The sequence below is a fragment of the Leptonychotes weddellii genome, chromosome 2, assembly GCF_054177405.1.
Source record: "Leptonychotes weddellii isolate Sample4059 chromosome 2, ASM5417740v2, whole genome shotgun sequence".
Classification (NCBI taxonomy): Eukaryota; Metazoa; Chordata; class Mammalia; order Carnivora; family Phocidae; genus Leptonychotes; species Leptonychotes weddellii.
Genome location: NC_138370.1, coordinates 42,034,914 through 42,050,760, shown reverse-complemented (window position 1 = coordinate 42,050,760; position 15,847 = coordinate 42,034,914). Strand labels below are relative to the sequence as shown.

The 15,847-nt window shown below is 43.8% G+C and overlaps 1 protein-coding gene and 1 long non-coding RNA gene across 4 annotated transcripts in view; one reads left to right on the top strand and one right to left on the bottom strand.

The window, feature by feature from the left end:
- EXTL3 (exostosin like glycosyltransferase 3) overlaps positions 1–10,904 on the bottom strand; it is a 141,596-nt gene extending 130,692 nt beyond the window's left edge. The window contains exon 1 of one of the 3 annotated variants that reach the window (XM_081810590.1): positions 10,792–10,904. The gene's annotated coding sequence lies outside the window, so the exon portion shown is untranslated. The remainder of the gene's footprint in view (positions 1–10,791) is intronic. The other 2 variants (XM_081810587.1, XM_081810600.1) reach the window with 2 other exon arrangements.
- A 2,034-nt stretch (positions 10,905–12,938) lies between these two features.
- Positions 12,939–15,847, top strand: part of LOC145719130 (uncharacterized) — a 54,662-nt gene continuing 51,753 nt past the window's right edge. The window contains exon 1 of the long non-coding RNA XR_014142198.1: positions 12,939–14,015. This is a non-coding gene — a long non-coding RNA (uncharacterized LOC145719130). The remainder of the gene's footprint in view (positions 14,016–15,847) is intronic.

Here is a 15,847-nt window from a genome sequence, read left to right as displayed (position 1 = left end):
TAGTTGTGACTGAATAGAAAGAGCACAGGATGCATGCAGAATTAACCAGATGAGTTCACATGGCAGCAAGAACGCAAGGAGTTACTGTTGGCCAGCCTCTATCTTCTCCAAAAGTAGTGGGCATGGTCCTTTGCAGAAACCTGGGGGGTGGGAGGTTTAAGGAGAATGGATCTGTTTGGAAACTTGCTGTGGGAACAGGAGAGAGACTAGGATAATAAAAAAGAGCTGACTGAAAGCTACAAGAGCCCACTTGATGAGAGAGACCATTCCCTCGTTTTACACAAATCTGGTAGTCGAAGAAAGAATGGAATCTGAAACTAAATGTTTGCTTACAATGAGACAACTGATTTATGAAAAAGACCTTTATAAAAAAGTCTCTTATAAATTAAAAAAAAAATGTTAGTACTGGAATATTCTTCATTACTAATCTAAAAGAGGAACTACTAAGTTTGCTGATGACACTCAGCCTTTCTGCACCAGAAACTGCCAACATGATGGAGATAAATCACAGGAAGTTCTCACAAAATGGTGTGAGAGAGCCCAAAGTGGCCAATAAGATTCAGCAGGCTGGAATAGGATAAGGAATCTGGGTTTACAAAACAAATCAAACTCAAACTGTGCTTGTAAAATAAAGGTTTTTAGATCTTAGTGACAGCCCAATGAAGAGATCCACGTTACCAGCAACGGTTCTCTTAAGAATAGACACAACCCTTGGGTTGACCAAATGCCAAATACCAAGAGGCTACTGATAAGGTCCCTTTGCAGTGTCAAGACTCTTAAGTTTCAGATGAGAGTGATAAGAGCTCTCATGAGACATCTGCATCGAAAGATGGCCTCTCCCAGTCAATTAGCTGTCTTATGTGTTCAAGTTCTATCCATATACCCCATTTTATCTTCATCATCATATGATGTGGGGACCAAATTATCTCAGCCCTTCCTGAAATGTCTTCTCTGAATTACAATGTAGTCTTGTGATATCTATCTTCAGGAGGCTATGATAACAATACTCTGAATAGTGTTTTTTGTCTTTTAGGGTTGAGGGTATCTCCTAAACAGAATTATTCAATATTCTTCACAAAGGAAAAAACAAACAACAACAATAAAAAACAGAAACCCAACCAGGAACTTTGCCATCCTAGGCCCTTCCTTGCCTAGATTTTCATTTATCTGCCCCATTTCTTACCTATCTTTCCCGGTTCTTGAGCTGGAAGGTTCATTCCTCCTTTAGAGTACTCTGATTCTCTTTCTCAGCCTTCACACACTGAGGTTACCATGTCCCAGAAGTAAGCGATTACAACATCTTCCCTAACTTTGAAAGATTCGTAGACTAAGTAAATATAGAGGGACAGGTGCTGTGATAGGAGGTAGAGGGGCAAAAAGGTGAGAGTGATCATCTCTTCCAGCATGGACAGAGTCAGGAAGGCCTCCCGGAGGAGGTGACATTTTAGCAGAGTCTTGAAGGATGAGAATTTCTCCAGGAAGGGAAAGTGAAGAAGCCTGGAAAGCAGAACAGCAGAGTATAAAAAAGCATGGCATGTAGAACAGGCTTACTTCTGGGGGCTGTAGTTACACAGCATGAATGGAGCACAGAGTGTAGGGAGAAGACAGAAAATGAGTCTAACAAGTGAGAAAGGACCAGACCAGACACTATATGGCTTAAGAGTAGTTAAGAGTTTGGACTTTATCCTAGCCCAGGTGTGAATCAGTATTTTTTTCCATTGGCTTAAATTGGATAAGATTCAAATTTTTAAAAGAGAGGTTTTGCTGAAACACAAAGGGAAAAGCAAACAAATACAAAAACATAAAGCAAACATACAAAAGCATAAAAATGAACAGCTCACAGGTCCAAGATTGCAGCCCCAGACCAGCTTTGCTCATATTGCTCATAGATAGATGGTCCATCCCAAGCTTTCTCTCCTCAACCCATCTAAGTTGGCACTGGAACAGCCTATTGTACCTTTTGTCCACTAGCCCAAACATGAGGCCAACGGAAGTTTTGCTCCTTCTAGATCCCATCTCTTACTATTCACTCCTGGGCAGTCTTGCTTACACTGAGATTGAGTGAGTTTCTAACCTTAGCTGCCTTGGCACCTGGAGGTCTTGTTTTAGATCTGGGATCAACAAACACTTTCTGTAAAAGGCTACCTAGTAAATATTTTAGGCACTGTGGGCCATATGTATTTTTTTTTTAAGATTTTATTTATTTATTTGACAGAGAGAGACATCGAAAGAGGGAACATAAGCAGGGGGAGTGGGAGAGGGAGAAGTAGGCTCCCCGCTGAGCAGGGAGCCCGATGCAGGGCTCGATCCCAGGACCCTGGGATCATGACCTGAGCTGAAGGCAGATACTTAACCCACTGAGCCACCCAGGCGCCCCTGGGCCATATGTATTTCTGTCACAACTACTCAACTCTGCTGTTGTATCATGAATAGATAATATGTAAACAAAAGGACGTGGCTGTGTTCCAATAAAACTTTATTTATGGACACTGAAATTTGTATTTTATATCATTTTCATACGTCAAAAATATTATTCTTCTGGGGTTTTTTTTTAACCATTTAAGTATGTAAAAACCATTCTTAGCTCACCAGCTGCACAAAAACAGATATGGGCTTGACTTGGCCTGTGGAGGAAAGTTTGCCGACCCCTATTCCAGGCACTAATTCCCAGGGCAAAAATGGCCCCTTTCACTGTTATCCAGTCTATTATTATAACTGATACTAATAATACTAATATGTACCATGTGTTGAGCACCTAGGTGCCAGGTGATATGTACCACAGAGAACTGCTTTGAAGAATAAACAAAATAATGCACGCAAAGCATTTAACATCATGCTTCATCTGAGGTAAGCATCAATAATTGTTAGCTACTATTATTATTTTGGTTTATACATCTTATCTCTGATCAGTAAAATGACTCATAAAAGGATGATACTAAAATCCAATGGAGGATCAGAAAAATTAAGTAATTTGTGAAATCACATAGCTAGTAAGTAGCAGAGCTAGGATTTGAACCTGATTTATCAGACTTCAAAGTCCATGGCCTTTCCACCACCTCACAACCTTCTGTTTAGTGTCTGTGAAGTAAATTCACTGGCTGCTTGTTAATTGCCAGTCCACCCATGAGCAGCAGGGCTTATCATCCCTGGAGCCGGCCATCTTGCGTCAAGACTACACAGCGCTTACTCTATTCTTGCTTCAAAGCTTAAATGCCTGTTGGACCACTTAGCTCTTGTTCCCTGCCAAGGGATACTCTTCTCTCTGACAGTAAAGATGACTAAGCTCAATGGATGGTTAAGCCTTTTCCTGCTCAGGTGTCCGATTCTGCCCACTTCCCCAGGTTCTTCTGATGACTCATCCTTAGGTAACTTCCTGAAAGTGACTCCCCTGGGATCCTACTGCGACAGCGTTCTAACAGAAAAATACTTTACACTTTCAGGGATAACTCCAGATAGTGTCTATGCAAAGCTAAAAGGGTTGTTGCATAAAAACCACTCATCTGCATGACGTTTTCAGAGTTGACCATAAACTGGTATTGAAGATACCGTCCACAGCTTCAAAATTATATTCAAGGGAGCTCATGTGATAAATCCTTCCTTTAATTTAGTTCCAGAAAAAAGTCTTCTCTATAGTTGAATCTGTATATTTTATCTTGCCAGAATAAGAATATGATGTAACCCAACCTGTTTCCTTTTATATCATGGCTTCCAAGAAACATAAAGCCAAATTCCATACCAAAGCATCTCATCCCAGGTGCCTAGTAGAATCTATTTCTGCTTCACTGCTACGGCTACTTTTATGTTTTACAATCTTAAATCTATTTAGAATATACCCTGTGTCTCCTCTACGCCAGGCCCTGTGCCCTTCCTTCTTAAGTGGTTTCAAATCTAGTGCTTGTTTTACTAAACTACCCTAGTGCCTTATTTTTTTAAAGATTTTATTTATTTATTTGAGAGAGAGAGCGACAGAGATAGCAAGAGAGAGCACGAGCAGGGAGGAGAGGAAGAAGCAGGGAGCCTGACTTGGGGCTCATTCCCAGGACCCCAGAATCATGACCTGAGCCAAAGGCAGACACTTGACCGACAGAGCCACCCAGGTGCCCCCTGTGCCTTTTTTTTTAAGGTCTGTTTTACCTCATATCCTATACCTAAGGTCTCTTGAAAGCTGGCAGGTCTAAATATTGGATTTAAAAGAAACAAAGCTCTGTTCACCTTTATGCATATAGTTGTGAAGAGCCAACATGGCTTTATCCTTACGGGCCACCTGATAGGGGTGTCATACCATGACCATAGGGCTTTTCCAGGTTGCACTGTCTGCCCCATCTCTCTCTTTCTACCTCTGCTTGTCTCTGTGTATCATTCTTTTTGTTTATCTTCTGGAGTTCCCACTGTGGGTATCACTGGTCCTCCATGCAGGCACTAAAAACGTTAGGCAGTCCCCACACTCGTCTGTGCCAGGGGCAAGTTACATGAGCAGGACTCCCATCCTGCTGCATCCTCAGCCCCTAGACACACGTCCCAGTGAGAACCCTTTAGCTCTGTGTGGCTTCCTCGCTGGAATCACAACTCTATTGGGCATCTGCCACCTTCCTACTTCCCCTCATGCCACTTCCAATTATATCTGTTCCCTTACTGACCTTTCTGTAAGTCAGTGAAGGTTAATGTAACTTAGAGTTTATGTCCAAGGGTGACTGTCAGGGCAGCATCTAGATAGAATAAAGCTGCCAGATAGCTGTTACTTGATGAAAAAAGATTGGAAACTGGAGAGGATATCTGGAATGACATAGACCCTCAAATATTTGATAATGAATGAATGAATGAATGAATAAACTCTAACTCATCAGCACTTTCCCAGCTTGCTACCTAGACAAAGCCAGCAACCGAACACCAATTCTAAGCACCCAAATTTCTTCAGTAATTGTAATCCTATGAATTGACTGCAGCAAGACCGATCAAGATGGAAAGCTTGGTTTCTCTCTCTGCTTAAAAAGAAAGCCAGATGAAAAAAAAGATGGGGGGGGGTGGGGACCTGGGTGGCTCAGTAGGTTAAGAGACCAACTTTTGATTTTAGCTCAGGTCATGATCTCAGGGTTGTGAGATAGAGTGCCACGTTGGTCTCCGCACTCCGCGGGGAGTCTGCTTGACATTCTTTCTATCCCTTTCCCTCTGCCCCCTCCCTTACTCTGTCTCTCTCTCTCAAATAAATAAATAAATCTTAAAAAAAAAAAAAAGAAAGAAAGAAAGAAAGAAAGAAAAGAAAAAGAAAGCCAGAGCAAACCTTTGTCAGTTCAAAGAAGTTCCTTGTCAGTAGCAGGCACGACTGTCTGGCAGAGGCCAGGTTTTTGCTTTGACTTCTCCCTTTGCCTGAACTTGCTCTGTGACCCTGGGCAAGCCACTCGGTGACTCTGGGCCTCCCTGTGCTCATCTGTGAAAGGTGGAGGTTGAACTAAACGGTGGGTGCTTCTGGAAACTTCTAACTTTACACTTCTGTGATCTGTCCTCCGGGAATCCAGCCAGCATTCTTTTCTCGGGCTGGGTTTTTCAAGACGTCTGCTTTACTTTTTGACTCGCACTTCCTAGTCTTCTTATCACAAATTTATTAAGTTTCTGGACTTTGGTCATCTGACCATAATGTGATGCTCAATAGGACTTGTGTGTGTGTGTGGTAAAATACAATTGATCACTTCAGCCATTTTTCAGTGTATAGTTCAGCATCATTAAGCACGTTCACTCTACCAGGGGCCACTGTCACCACCGCTCATCCACAGAACCCTTTTCATCTTCCCAAACCAAAACTCTACGCATTAAACAGCAGTTTCCCATTCTCCTCCTCCCCTGTGCCTGGCAACCACCAGCCTCCTTTCTGACTCTACCATACATAGAAGCAGACAATATTTGTTCTTTTGTGACTGGCTTGCTTCACTTAGCATGGTGGCCTCAAGGCTCAGCCATATTGAAGCACATGTCAGAATTTCCTTCCTTCTTTTTTTTTTTTTTAAAGATTTTATTTCTTTATTTGAGAGAGAGACACCGCGAGAGAGGGAACACAAGCAGGGGGAGTGGGAGAGGGAGAAGCAGGCTCCCCGCAGAGCAGGGAGCCCGACGCGGGACTCGATCCCAGGACCCTGGGATCATGACCCGAGCTGAAGGCAGTCGCTCAACCAACTGAGCCACCCAGGCGCCCTGGAATTTCCTTCCTTCTTAAGGCTGAATGATATCTCATTGTATGGACAGACCACATCGTATTTATCCATTCGCCTACTGGTGGATACTTGAGTCGTTCCACCTTTTGACTATTGTGAATAATGCTGCTATCAACACATGCATACAAACATCTGTTGGAGACCCTGCTTTCACTTCTTTTGGCTAAACACTGAGAACTGGAATTGCTGGATCACATGGTAATTCTGTTTACTATTTTGAGGAACTGCCACACTGTTTTGTTCAATGGGACTTTTAAATGCAGAGACAGAGCCACATAAGAAGCTGGGCATTGCAATAGGCTCATCGCCAGGCTGACTCCTGAGAGCTGTTTCTAGGGTATAGATTTGCCGAGAAGGGTTGTCTTGCCTCATTCTTGAGAGGAGCAGGACCCGCTTGCTGTTCAGAATGAATCCCTCACTAGACACTGGACCTGCTCTCAGTATCAGCTTCTGTAAAGTGACCTAATAACGCTTAATTTGCAGAGTTTTTACAAGGGTGAAGGATGATGTTGCACAAAGCACTGAGGTAAGCACTTACAAAATGAAGATATGAATCTTACCCTACTGATTGCAAAGGGTGGTTCTAAAACCCGAACAAAATAATATATGAGAAAGCCATTCTACAGATGCTAAGCCCTCATCATTGCTTTTCTATTTTTTTTAAAGATTTATTTATTTATTTGAGCGAGAGAGAGAGCATGAGCAGAGGGAAGAGGTAGAGGGAGAAGCAGACTCCCCGCTGAGCAGGGAGCCCGACTCGGGGCTCGATCCCAGGACCCTGGGATCATGACCTGAGCCAAAGACAGACGCTTAACCAACTGAGCCACCCAGGCCCCTTATCATTGCTTTTCTAATCACTATTACTCCACCTGCCTCCTGGCCTTCTAGGTCTAGCCTTCACTCAGGCTTCGGAGGGACTGTCTAAAGCACATACGATCCCGTTGTTTTCCCACTAAAGATTTCAGTGGCTCCCCTCACCCTTACCATGCCTTCTCTGATCTGACCCCTACCTCTCTCTTCAGTCTTATTTCTAATCTTTCCGGGCCTCCTATCTTGCCACTTTACTGCCACGCTTTTATTCATACTTGTCCCCTCTCCCTGGAGAACGCCTCCCCCATTCCTGGCTAAAAGTCATCTTTTAATATGAATTTCAGGCACTGACTTTTCCAGAAGGCCTTTCCTGACCCCACCAGACCAGAAGAGGAGCCCACAGCAGCGAGAGCAGATATCACCATACCAAGCACACACTGTCTTATAATTATCTGTGGGTTGATTTCCCCAACTAAATCAGCTTCTTAAAGTCAGCAGTTAGATGATTGTTTGAATTTCCAGTGTTAGCACAGTGTTAGGATGTTTATTGAATAAATATATGAATATGAATAAATAGGGTGGTGTTTTTATTATTACAAAGTTGGGATTATTACAAAGTCATATTACATGACTCTATTATTAGAATAATTCTAGTATCATGCTATATAATGAAGAGGGTTTTTTGTTGTTGTTGTTAATTGGCATCACAAGGGCTAGAAACCAAAGGGGAAATATTTAGAGGTACTGTCTCTACCCCGTCTCCTTCCAAAATAAATGGTGTGTCTTTAAATTGAGGTCCTCTGGTCTTCACAGTTCTTCTGAAAGATGCTTTTGCTTCCTTAGTGAGTGAGAAATATCCGGGCCCCTAATTATATGGTCCTGAAGACACAGCTCCCAATAAGAGATCCTACCTACAGCTATTTTTCACTAAGAGTGGACTAAAGCAGTGAGTCCAGTCTTGCATTTAGTAGGTGCTTGATAAATGCTCAAGAAAGGAGTAAATTATGAGTTGCTCATTTGTGCTAACTCCTGTAAACTCCAGCCTGTGGCTAGGGGTCAATTTTTAAATTTACTTCCTTTAGAAGAAAGAACTATGTCGGCTATGCTGTTTTTGAAGTCATAAGGACATTGGAAGATTGTAAAAGCAATGGGCTAACTGTTTAAGTTAACCTAAAATGCATAGATTTACAGTTGATGTGGGAAACATTTGATCTGCTTATTTTTAGTGAGCCCATGAATTTGTATTTAAGTTTCTTTTCATGGGTGTCAATGTCTTTCCATATGACTCTCTTGAGGCTATGGGCTCACTGATGCTTATAATCTACTGTGCAAAGTTATCTTTAACATCTCCTTAAACTGCTCCTTTTAAGCTTCACACAGTGCCCTCTAGTTCTTATGGGTGTTGGTGACTATTAATGACTTAACTAGATTTTGGTTTTATCTTTGGGTTTATTGACGCTAACTGAGGACCTCGTGATGGGAAGCACTGATGTATACTAAGACAATTTTTTTCTTGTTTTTAGTTTTTTAAAGATTTGTATGTATTTACTCATAAATACACAATGCTTTAAAATAAATATTAATGTTGGGGTGCCTGGGTGGCTCAGTCGGTTAAGCGTCTGCCTTCAGCTTAGGACATGATCCCAGAGTCTCATGATCTTGGATTCTCAAGATCGAGCCCCATGTCAGGCTCCCTGCTCAGTGGGGAGTCTGCCTCTCCCTCTCCCTCTCCCTCTGCCCTTCCCCGGCTCCTTCTCTCTCTCTTGCTCACTGTCCCTCTTTCTCAAATAAACTAAATAAAATATTTAAAAAATAAATATTAATGTTAAATGTGGAGAATACAAATCTTTTCCAAAAAGAATTTTATGCATGATGAGCAATTCATAATTTCACATTTTGATAGAGAACTAACACTTTTGGAGCAAAGTACCCAGAGACAGGGTTAGGGACCATTAAGAATTTCTGCTTAACAAAAATTTAGAATCCTAACAATTTCTAGACCTACCCTCTTTCCTTGGACATAGGTAAGGTGATAACAGTTTGAGGGGTGCCTGGGTGGTGCAGTCAGTTAAGAGTCTGACTCTTGATTTTGGCTCAGGCCCTGATCTCAGGGTGGTGAGATCTAGACCCCTGGTGGCTCTGAGCTCAGTGCAGACTCTGCTTGAGATTCTCTCTCTCCCTCTCCATCTGCCCCGGCCCCCTGTGCATGCTCTCTCTCTAAAATAAATAAATCTTTTTTAAAAAGGTGATAACAGTTTGAAAGACTTCTTTTTTTTTTTTTTTTAAGATTTTATTTATTTATTTGACAGAGACAGAGACAGCGAGAGCAGGAACACAAGCAGCGGGAGTGGGAGAGGGAGAGCAGGCTTCCCGCCAAGGAGGGAACCCGATGTGGGACTCTATCCCAGGACCCTGGGATCATGACCTGAGCCGAAGGCAGGCGCTTAACGACTGAGCCACCCAGGCGCCCGACTTCTTATTTTTGATTGTTATCTCCAGTCAAGAGGTGCGTCTAGCAAAAAAGGAATCTGTGTGCATTCGTAGCATTTTACATTTGGAAGGAACAACAAAGAAAATTTAATCATCCAACGTTCTCTTCTTAGAGGCAGAAATGTTTTAGAATCAAGCTTGTCTGATTTCCCAGCTTCTGCCTTTTATGATAAGCTGATTTGCTAATTAGGATCATGTTCATCTGAAGAATATATCTTTCAGTTTTCTAAATATTATTAAACAATAAATGAAACTGCTTGGATTTCACAAGTAAAATCAATCAATTGATAATTATTGGAATGGATATAACATAGGGTGAGGGTTTTTAAAATATATATATATACCTTTAAAAATATAATTTATTTTACATTGGGGATAGGGATCAGAGGACTAAAGAGCTTTTCTGAGCCTTTAGATGCGGGCAAAAGGACTTCATTTTTAGAACCGCAGCCTGGAGTTTTCAGGTTGGGATTATTTGGGGTTGGCATTATTACCAGGGGGAGTATTATTACCAGGAAGTGAGACTGAATGAATGGAGCCTTGCGGTGTGACCCAGAAACAGGCTGAGGAGGACACCAACAAGCTTAAGTTATCGCAGGTATCCCCCTATTCCAGTGCATTCAATCTGCCAAACTTTATTTTTTGGAAAGCTCAAATTGTAGGATCTCCAAACTAGGGTCAGCTGTGATGTGAGGGGGCTCTGGCTGTGGCAGCAGGGACTGCCAGGAAGCAGTGTCCTGGGCAGTAGTCCTGGGGTGCGGTGTGTTTGGGTCCATTAGAACTCGAGGACACCCACTATCACAGGATAGCCACCTCCGGATAGGGTGGCGCAGGCGGCGCACGTGACAGACACCGCTCGCCGAGTACCTGAAACCGCGGGGGCTCAGGATCCCCACCCGCTAGTGAAACAGACCCCGACAGACATCTAAATTTTCCTGAGTTCTCACACATGCACACATCCGAAGAAACCCAGCCCACACCCACACAAGTTCTCCCACATTCTAACCCCACCCCGGAGTTTGCATCGACACACAAGGCAAAACGGATGAACCAAGAGCTTGAAATTACCCAGGCACAAACTCCCCAAATCAGGCTTCCCATAGCCTAATAGACTGGAGGGAACCAAGAAAGGGATGCAAACAAAAGAGTTTTAAAACAGACCTCTCTGAGCCAACCTGATTGCTCCATGCCGAAATTTTGGCAGCTGAAGTCTTCTCCAGTTTGAACAAGAAAAGACTCTACACCCACCCACCCCCAAAAAAAGGATGGTCCTGAGGAGCCCCCCTACCTTGCTACAGCGCCAGGTGGACAGGTCTCCGAGGCTGAGAAGGGTGCGACCTAAGCCCCGGCGGCTGCCCGCAGGAGGGGCACAGCTGCGGCCGACAGTGGAGGCGGTGGCCTCTGGCCCCGCCCCCGCCCCGCCCCCAGGACGCCCCGCCCCCCTCCCGCCAGGCCCGCGCCCCGCAAACCCTCCACCTGGCTCCGCGGCTGCGGCCGCCGCTCGGTCACCTCCCGGCGCGCGGACTACGGAGCCCGGTGCATTGTGGGAAGCCAGAGCCCAAGGCTGGGCGGACGCTGACCCCTGGTGGGCGCCGTTCCAAAGGGAGCACCGGGGCTCGGGGTGGGGGCGCTCGCAGCAGCGGTGGGAGTTGCAGCCCGGAGGGAAGGCCGACCACCCAGGGCCACCCCAGCGAGCTGGTGTCTGTTGCATATCGCTCTTATCTCAGTAAAGTATCAGAATAAACCCAGATGCTTTAAAAGTCCCTGAGGCCCCCCCGCCCCCCAGTAGTGACATAAGTAAAAACTAAAGGAACTTGGAGACTAAAGAAAGCTTTTTAAACTCAGGAAAATACTTTTTTAATTGTAAGACGAAATGACGTCAAGATTATGGAGAAATCTGCACTTAATTTTTATTTCTGGTAAAACCACAGATGGGCTCAATCTGTCTAGAGAATATGGGAAAAAATGTAACAGGAACTAGGAAACTGGAATCCAGGGCTTTCTCTTCTGGGCGTACACCTCAAGGAAATAGTTCAAAAGAGTAAAAAAGGAACTTATACAAAAGTATTCATAGTAAAAATTAGAAAATAACAAATGACTAATAATATGTGAAAGGCACAAAAACAATATGTAGCTCTTTAAATAAGAATATGAATAGTATCATTGTGTAGCATGGTTTCTAACAAATAACATTAAATGAAAAACATAGAACACAAGAAAGCACATGGCTGGGGCACCTGGGTGGTTCAGTGGATTAAGCACCTGACTCTCCATCTCAGCTTGGGTCTTGATCAGCTCCTCAGGTCCTGAGTTCAGGCCCTGCCTCGCGGCTCTGCATGGTGCCGGAGTCTACCTAAAAAAAGAAAAGAAAACAAAAGGAAGCACATGGCCATTGATTCCAACCCTGTGAAAATGCATGTGTTCACAAATATAAAGAAACTTTGGAGGAATATAAATAGTTTATAGAGTTTAATATGTCTTAAGATTCCTTTATTTTCATTAAATAACTTTTTAAACACTGCCAAAGTGTTGGGACTAGTTCTAATTTTGAATGACATTACAATACGTCAGTTTCAGCTCACTCTAAGTAATAAAAAAAAAGTTATCTAAAAAGAAAAAATTCTCAGGCTGTAGTGAACCATGATAATTTTACTTGTCTGCAAACCCTGGTGGGACACAAAAGGAAATAAGTTTGAGGGGCGGGGGGTAGGGGAGGTGTATTACTCTGCTAGGACAGCCTTAACAAAGTACCACGGACTGGGTGGCTTAAACAGAAATGTATCTTCTCACAGTTCTGGAAGCTGGAAGTCGGGGATCAAAGTATCAGCAGGGTTGGTTCTTTCTGAAAGCTGTGAGGGAAAAAAAAATCTGTTCCAGGCCCCTCTCTTGGTTTGTAGATGGCCATCTTCACATTCACATGATGTTCTTCCTATATGTGTGCCTATCTCCAAACGGTCCCCTTACATAAGGACAGTCATATTGGATTAGGGGCCCACCTTACTCCGGTATGACTCCATCTTCTCTATGTCCACAACAACCGTATTTCCAAATAAGGTCATGATCTGAGGTACCGATGATTAGGACTTTAATCTATTAATTTGGGGGAGCACAGAGAAGACACAATTCAACCCATCACAGGATTCAAGGGTAATCTCATGAAAATTGCACCCACCCAATGGCAAGAGCAATGGTAGAATGTATACCATCTCACATGTACCAAAACCCGAACAACTTAAACCCAGTCAAACCAAACTGATGACAACTTTCTTCCTTCTGTCCTTTAACACCATCCAGGCCTTTTTAGTTGAAACCAGGGATGTTAATGAGATAAAATAGCCTAGAGGCTTCATAAATAATGTATCTGATGTGTCCAGCCTGCTGCAGGAAGGGCTTGAAGATGTGTCCAAATGCCTGGGAGGAGGGCAGCACCCCTTGCATTTGAACCTCAGGAGCATGGGCAGAAAGAATATGGGTTGAGAATTCCAGGAAGCAGGACCCCCATCCCTAGAGGGCACACACAAATGCCCTCCTGCTGAAGAAGTCAGCTTTAGTGCAAGAGTCTGATGAGAGCCCTTGCAGCTTGGGGAGGATGCCCCACAAGGGTGGAATGTGGTCTCTGAACGGAGCCAGTCTCTTCCAATTAACCTTACCACATGGGTGGGATGAGAAGCTCCAGATTTTCACTGAGCCCTGCCTCCTGCCTTCTGAGGTGATGAGGACCCAGGAGATCTCTGAGATAAATGAAGCCCTCTCTGACACTTCTGGATCAGTTTGTTTGTTTAAATTCTGAAAGAACCAGAAGCCAGGTCAGTGGTGCACTGATAAAAAGGACCTCCAGAAAGAGAAGCTCTGATTTGTGGTGTTTACGGATTTCTGTGGTGCAGATACTCCCGCCGTGGCCGATCTCAAGCTACCAACACGAGGTCACTGAACACAGAGTCGGAACTCCAACACACCACCAGGCCTGGGGAGTTGGTTTAACAGAGTCTCAAGGCTGGGAGGCTGCTGGCACGGAGCCAAGCCGGGAGCACCCCAGTGAAAGGTGGACAGAAGAGGCAGCCCCTTGTGGGTTAGGAGCAGAGGCTCCAACAGGACAGCAGGGCTAGTGAGTGGCAAGCCATGGGCAGCAGGGTGGCTCAGTAAGAAGCAGGGTCCACACACATGTCCCAGGGCAGTGGGGAGGGGAAATGGGCAGGAAGACCAAACCTAGCAGGCGGCAGAAGGGAGGCAGTGCATTTTTTCAGAGCTGAGAGAGGCTCACCCAGTCTGGGTAGGAGAAGTAGGACAGGCAGCTTCAGGGCACGGGTGAGGCAATCAGAATTTTCTCAGACTGCAGGGAAACACCCCTCTTGTATTTCCCTTATTAGGGCCTTTTCCTGGTAGAACCTTGCCAGCAAGAGAGACATTTAGCTTAGAGCTTCCAGGGCTCACACAGATCATTCTTGTCAACTGAGCTAAATCCCACGTGGACTTCCTCCCTGTTAGAACAGAGTAAAGCTTATGTGAAGGCAGGTAAGAAAACCAAGGTGGGTTGTTTTCACCTTTGGGCTGTTGTGAACCTGGACCTTGGGGGCCTTGTATATGGTGCAGACGAGTGGTGCACGTGGGCCACACTTATTATTTCTTGCCTAGCTTAACCCGGTAGTGTTCATGCTCATCACTCTGCTTTACTATTATTCTTGTACACTCCATGCCCCACACTTGCAGGAGCGCTCTGTTTCACAGGCAAGCCTCATCATAAGTATGTTCCTCCTACTTAAGAATCCTTTCCTGGGTCAGGTTCACTCTCACTCAGCACACAGGCTTTTCCTGACCTGACATCTACTCATCCCTCCAGCTTTACTTGTTGCTCTGCTCCTGGTAACTTCCCTTTATCTAGGTTGCCGTTCCCAAATAAGTTGTGTTTTCTTGATTCTAGGCCTTCATGTTTGTGTTTCCACTAAGTTTTTACTCTTTTCCTAGCTCTGTGAGTCTATACCCATGCCATGCATCTTAAGTTACATCTATAGTTTTGTTATTAAATTCCTAGGGTTTTTTTTTTTACTATCTTTTTATTGTGGCAAAATATGTATAACATAAAACTTACCATTTTTAGGGATGCCTGGGTGGTGCAGTCAGTTAAACGTCTGACTCTTGGTTTTGGCTCAGGTCATGATCTCAGGGTCGTGGGATCGAGCCCACCTCAGGCTCCACACTCAGCATCGAGTCTGCTTAAGACTCTGTGCGCTCCTTTTCCCCCCAACTCTCGCTCTGTCTCTCTCTAAAGTGAATAAATACATCTTTTAAAAAAACTGACCATTTTTAAGTGAGAAATTTAGTGCCATTAATTACATTCTCAATATTGTACAACCATCACCACTATTTCCATAATTTTTTCATCACCTTAAACAGGAATGCTGTACCTATTAAACAATAATCCCCCACACCCCCATTCATCCAACCTCCACTAACATCTAATCTACTTACTGTCTCTAGGAATTTGCATATTCTAGATATTTAATATAAATGGAATCATACAATGTTTGTCCTTTTGTGTCTGGCTTCTTTCACGTAGCATAATATTTTCAAGGTTCGTTCATGTTGCAGCATGTCTCAGAATTCCATCCCTTTTCCATGGCTGGATAATATTCCATTGTATAAACATACTACATTTTGTTTATCCATTCATCTGTTGATAGATACTTGGGTTGTTTCCACCTGTGGGCTATTGTGAATAATGCTGCTCTAAACGTTGGCATATTCTTCACGTTTTTCATTCCACGTGGTAAGATCTTCTTTCTCTTGTAGAACTAGTTAATTTCTATTTATGTCAGAGAATCCTTTATATGTAGAAAATGGTGGAACAGGAGGCCAAACCCAAACCTCCTGACTGTGACCAGGGATATTTCCACTTTGCCCCGCTGAATGACAGGCTTCCCTAGATGGGCTATCAAAATGCACGTGGGAGAATTGCAGGTAGCAGAGCCTGACGGGGCTGGTTAGAAGGCTCCAGAAATAGGAGTTAGAGCTATGGCCTGGGCCAAGTTTGGCAAAAATGGGTCTGCATTTGATCTTCATGAATGTCCACAGGCAGCCATTTTCATAAAGTAACAATGTGTGTGGATCACTGTGGGGTATCTATATATGAATTGGTTGACAGGAGAAGAGTAGAAAAGAATGGGAGACAGAAGGGAAGAAGAGAGATTAGAGTAAGTGGTCATGGGAATACTCAGCAGAACTTTAGTCAAGCTACCAAATCATACTGTAACAATAAATATGGTCCAATAAAGACAAAGTAGATAGTGGGATGCGAGCATGCAACTTTATTTCGTCTGCTTTTACATGAATATAAGTAATAGAGCATA